This window comes from Scyliorhinus torazame, chromosome 14 (assembly GCF_047496885.1).
Source record: "Scyliorhinus torazame isolate Kashiwa2021f chromosome 14, sScyTor2.1, whole genome shotgun sequence".
NCBI lineage: Eukaryota > Metazoa > Chordata > Chondrichthyes > Carcharhiniformes > Scyliorhinidae > Scyliorhinus > Scyliorhinus torazame.
In genome coordinates, this window is record NC_092720.1 from 224,541,340 (window position 1) to 224,548,015 (window position 6,676).

Sequence of the window (6,676 nt, forward strand, 5' to 3'; positions counted from 1 at the left end):
TGCACAGTGAATTACAGTGGGGTCACTGCACAGTGAATTACAGTGGGGTCACTCTGCACAGTGAATTACAATGGGGTCACTCTGCACAGTGAATTACAGTGGAGTCACTCTGCACAGTGAATTACAGTGGGGTCACTGCACAGTGAATTACAGTGGGGTCACTGCACAGTGAATTACAGTGGGGTCACTGCACAGTGAATTACAGTGGGGTCACTGCACAGTGAATTACCGTGGGGTCACTCTGCACAGTGAATTACAGTGGGGCCACTCTGCACAGTGAATACAGTGGGGTCACTGCACAGTGAATTACAGTGGGGTCACTGCACAGTGAATTACACTGGCGTGACACTGCACAGTGAATTACAGTGAGGTCACTCTGCACAGTGAATTACAGTGGTGTCACTCTCCACAGTGAATTACAGCGGGGTCACTCTGCACAGTGAATTACAGTGGTGTCACTCTGCACAGTGAATTACAGTGGAGTCACTCTGTACAGTGAATAACAGTGGGGTCACTGCACAGTGAATTACAGTGGGATCACCCTGCACAGTGAATTACAGCGGGATCACTGCACAGTGAATTACAGCGGCGTCACTGCACAGTGAGTTAAAGTGGGGTCACTCTGCACAGTGAATTACAGTGGGGTCACTGCACAGTGAATTACAGTGGGGTCACTCTGCACAGTGAATTACAGTGGGGTCGCTGCACAGTGAATTACAGTGGGGTCATTCTGCACAGTGAATTACAGTGGGGTCACTGCACAGTGAATTACAGTGGGGTCACTGCACAGTGAATTACAGTGGGGTCACTGCACAGTGAATTACAGTGGGGTCACTCTGCACAGTGAATTACAGTGGGGTCACTGCACAGTGAATTACAGTGGCGTGACACTGCACAGTGAATTACAGTGAGGTCACTCTTCACAGTGAATTATAGTGGTGTCACTATGCACAGTGAATTACAGTGGGGTCACTCTGCACCGTGAATTACAGTGGGGTCACTGCACAGTGAATTACAGTGGGGTCATTGCACAGTGAATTACAGTGGGGTCACTGCACAGTGAATTACAGTGGGGTCACTCTGCACCGTGAATTACAGTGGGGTCACGGCACAGTGAATTACAGTGGGGTCACTGCACAGTGAATTTCAGTGGGGTCACTCTGCACAGTGAATTACAGTGGGGTCACTCTGCACAGTGAATTACAGTGGAGTCACTCTGCACAGTGAATTACAGTGGGGTCACTGCACAGTGAAGTACAGTGGGATCACACTGCACAGTGAATTACAGCAGGATCACTGCACAGTGAATTACAGCGGGGTCACTGCACAGTGAATTACAGTGGGGTCACTCTGCACAGTGAATTACAGTGGTGTCACCCTGCACAGTGAATTACAGTGGGGTCACTCTGCACAGTGAATTACAGTGGGGTCACTCTACACAGTGAATTACAGTGGGGTCGCTCTGCACAGTGAATTACAGTGGGGTCACTCTGCACAGTGAATTACAGTGTGGTCACTGCACGGTGAATTACAGTGGTGTCACTCTGCACAGTGAATTACAGTGGGGTCAGTCGGCACAGTGAATTACAGTGGGGTCACTGCACAGTGAATTACAATGGGGTCACTCTGCACAGTGAATACAGTGGGGTCACTGCACAGTGAATTACAGTGGGGTCACTGCACAGTGAATTACAGTGGCGTGACACTGCACAGTGAATTACAGTGAGGTCACTCTTCACAGTGAATTATAGTGGTGTCACTATGCACAGTGAATTACAGTGGGGTCTCTCTGCACAGTGAATTACAGTGGTGTCACTCTGCACAGCGAATTACAGTGGAGTCACTCTGTACAGTGAATAACAGTGGGGTCACTGCACAGTGAAGTACAGTGGGATCACCCTGCACAGTGAATTACAGCGGGATCACTGCACAGTGAATTACAGCGGGGTCACTGCACAGTGAATTACAGTGGGGTCACTCTGCACAGTGAATTACAGTGGGGTCACCCTGCACAGTGCATTACAGTGGGGTCACTCTGCACAGTGAATTACAGTGGGGCCACTGCACAGTGAATAACAGTGGGTTCACTCTGCACAGTGAATTACAGTGGGGTCACTGCACAGTGAATTACAGTGAGGTCACTCTGCACAGTGAATTATAGTGGTGTCACTATGCACAGTGAATTACAGTGGGGTCACTCTGCACCGTGAATTACAGTGGGGTCACTGCACAGTGAATTACAGTGGGGTCACTGCACAGTGAATTACAGTGGGGTCACTGCACAGTGAATTACAGTGGGGACACTCTGCACCGTGAATTACAGTGGGGTCACGGCACAGTGAATTACAGTGGGGTCACTGCACAGTGAATTTCAGTGGGGTCACTCTGCACAGTGAATTACAGTGGGGTCACTCTGCACAGTGAATTACAGTGGAGTCACTCTGCACAGTGAATTACAGTGGGGTCACTGCACAGTGAATTACAGTCGGGTCACTCGGCACAGTGAATTACAGTGGGGCCACTGCACAGTGAATAACAGTGGGGTCACTGCACAGTGAATTACAGTGGGGTCACTCCGCACAGTGAATTACAGTGGGGTCACTGCAGAGAGAATTACAGTGCGATCACTGCACAGTGAATTACAGTGGGGTCATTCTGCACAGTGAATTACAGTGGGGTCACTCGGCACAGTGAATTACAGTGTGGTCACTCTGCACGGTGAATTATAGTGGGGTCACTCTGCACAGTGAATTAAAGTGGGATCACTCTGCAGAGCGGAGTTACAGTGGGGTCACTCTGCGCAGTGAATTACAGTGGGATCACTCTGCACAGTGAATTACAGTGGGGTCACTGCACAGTGAATTACAGTGGGGTCACTGCACAGTGAATTACAGTGGGGTCAATCTGCACAGTGAATTACAGTGGGGTCACTCGGCACTGTGAATTACAGTGGGGTCACTGCACAGTGAATTACAGTGGGGTCACTCTGCACAGTGAATACAGTGGGGTCACTGCACAGTGAATTACAGTGGGGTCACTGCACAGTGAAATACAGTGGCGTGACACTGCACAGTGAATTACAGTGAGGTCACTCTTCACAGTGAATTATAGTGGTGTCAGTATGCACAGTGAATTACAGTGGGGTCTCTGCACAGTGAATTACAGTGGTGTCACTCTGCACAGCGAATTACAGTGGAGTCACTCTGTACAGTGAATAACAGTGGGGTCACTGCACAGTGAATTACAGTGGGATCACACTGCACAGTGAATTACAGCAGGATCACTGCACAGTGAATTACAGCGGGGTCACTGCACAGTGAATTACAGTGGGGTCACTCTGCACAGTGAATTACAGTGGTGTCACCCTGCACAGTGAATTACAGTGGGGTCACTCTGCACAGTGAATTACAGTGGGGTCACTCTACACAGTGAATTACAGTGGGGTCGCTCTGCACAGTGAATTACAGTGGGGTCACTCTGCACAGTGAATTACAGTGTGGTCACTGCACGGTGAATTACAGTGGTGTCACTCTGCACAGTGAATTACAGTGGGGTCACTCGGCACAGTGAATTACAGTGGGGTCACTGCACAGTGAATTACAATGGGGTCACTCTGCACAGTGAATACAGTGGGGTCACTGCACAGTGAATTACAGTGGGGTCACTGCACAGTGAATTACAGTGGCGTGACACTGCACAGTGAATTACAGTGAGGTCACTCTTCACAGTGAATTATAGTGGTGTCACTATGCACAGTGAATTACAGTGGGGTTACTCTACACAGTGAATTACAGTGGGGTCACTGCACAGTGAATTACAGTGGGGTCAATCTGCACAGTGAATTACAGTGGGGTCACTCGGCACTGTGAATTACAGTGGGGTCACTGCACAGTGAATTACAGTGGGGTCACTCTGCACAGTGAATACAGTGGGGTCACTGCACAGTGAATTACAGTGGGGTCACTGCACAGTGAAATACAGTGGCGTGACACTGCACAGTGAATTACAGTGAGGTCACTCTTCACAGTGAATTATAGTGGTGTCAGTATGCACAGTGAATTACAGTGGTGTCACTCTGCACAGCGAATTACAGTGGAGTCACTCTGTACAGTGAATAACAGTGGGGTCACTGCACAGTGAAGTACAGTGGGATCACACTGCACAGTGAATTACAGCAGGATCACTGCACAGTGAATTACAGCGGGGTCACTGCACAGTGAATTACAGTGGGGTCACTCTGCACAGTGAATTACAGTGGTGTCACCCTGCACAGTGAATTACAGTGGGGTCACTCTGCACAGTGAATTACAGTGGGGTCACTCTACACAGTGAATTACAGTGGGGTCGCTCTGCACAGTGAATTACAGTGGGGTCACTCTGCACAGTGAATTACAGTGTGGTCACTGCACGGTGAATTACAGTGGTGTCACTCTGCACAGTGAATTACAGTGGGGTCACTCGGCACAGTGAATTACAGTGGGGTCACTGCACAGTGAATTACAATGGGGTCACTCTGCACAGTGAATACAGTGGGGTCACTGCACAGTGAATTACAGTGGGGTCACTGCACAGTGAATTACAGTGGCGTGACACTGCACAGTGAATTACAGTGAGGTCACTCTTCACAGTGAATTATAGTGGTGTCACTATGCACAGTGAATTACAGTGGGGTCTCTCTGCACAGTGAATTACAGTGGTGTCACTCTGCACAGCGAATTACAGTGGAGTCACTCTGTACAGTGAATAACAGTGGGGTCACTGCACAGTGAAGTACAGTGGGATCACCCTGCACAGTGAATTACAGCGGGATCACTGCACAGTGAATTACAGCGGGGTCACTGCACAGTGAATTACAGTGGGGTCACTCTGCACAGTGAATTACAGTGGGGTCACCCTGCACAGTGCATTACAGTGGGGTCACTCTGCACAGTGAATTACAGTGGGGCCACTGCACAGTGAATAACAGTGGGTTCACTCTGCACAGTGAATTACAGTGGGGTCACTGCACAGTGAATTACAGTGGGGTCACTCTGCACAGTGAATTACAGTGGGGTCACTGCACAGTGAATTACAGTGGGGTCACTGCACAGTGAATTACAGTGGCCTCAGTGAATTACAGTGGGGTCACTGCACAGTGAAATACAGTGGGGTCACTGCACAGTGAATTACAGTGAAGTCACTCTGCACAGTGAATTACAGTGGGTTCACTCGGCACAGTGAATTACAGTGGGGTCACTGCACAGTGAAATACAGAGGGGTCACTCTGCACAGTGAATTACAGTGGGGCCACTCTGCACAGTGAATTACAGTGGGGTCAATCTGTACAGTGAATTACAGTGGGGTCACTCAGCACAGTGAATTAATGTGGGATCACTGCAGAGCGAATTACAGTGAGGTCACTCCGCGCAGTGAATTACAGTGAGGTCACTCTGCACAGTGAATTATAGTGGTGTCACTATGCACAGTGAATTACAGTGGAGTCTCTCTGCACAGTGAATTACAGTGGGGTCACTCTGCACAGTGAATTACAGTGGAGTCACTCTGCACAGTGAATTACAGTGGGGTCACTCGGCACAGTGATTTACAGTGGGGTCACTGCACAGTGAATTACAGTGGGGTCACTCTGCACAGTGAATTACAGTGGGGTCACTCTGCACAGTGAAATACAGTGGGGTCACTCTGTACAGTGCATTTCAGTGTGGTCACTCTGCACAGTGAATTACAGTGGGGTCACTCTGCACAGTGAATTACAGTGGTGTCACTCTGCACAGTGAATTACAGTGGGGTCACTTCACAGTGAATTACAGCGGGATCACTCTGTACAGGGAATTACAGTGGGGTCACTGCACAGTGAATTACAGTGGGGTCACTGCACAGTGAATTACAGTGGGGTCACCCTGCGCAGTGAATTACAGTGGGGTCACTCTGCACGGTGAATTACAGTGGGGTCACTCTGCACAGTGAATTACAGTGGGGTCACTCTACACAGTGAATTACAGAGGGGCCGCTCTACACAGTTAATTACAGTGGCGTCACTGCACAGTGAATTACAGTGGGGTCGCTCTGCGCAGTAAATTAGTGGGGTCGCTCTGCACAGTGAATTACAGTGGGGTCGCTCTGCACAGTGAATTACAGTGGGGTCACTGCACAGTGAATTACAGTGGGGTCACTGCACAGTGAATTACAGTGGGGTCACTCAGCACAGTGAATTACAGTGGGGTCACTCTGCACAGTGAATTACAGTGGGGTCACTGCGCAGTGAATTACAGTGCGGTCACTCTGCACAGTGAATTACAGTGGGGTCACTCTGCACAGTGAATTACAGTGGAGTCACTCTGCACAGTGAATTACAGTGGGGTCACTGCACAGTGAATTACAGTGGGGTCACTGCACAGTGAATTACAGTGGGGTCACTGCACAGTGAATTACAGTGGGGTCACTGGACAGTGAATTACAGTGGGGTCACTCTGCACAGTGAATTACAGTGGGGCCACTCTGCACAGTGAATACAGTGGCGTCACTGCACAGTGAATTACAGTGGGGTCACTGCACCGTGAATTACAGTGGCGTGACACTGCACAGTGAATTACAGTGAGGTCACTCTGCACGGTGAATTACAGTGGTGTCACTCTGCACAGTGAATTCCAGTGGGGTCACTCTGCACAGTGAATTACAG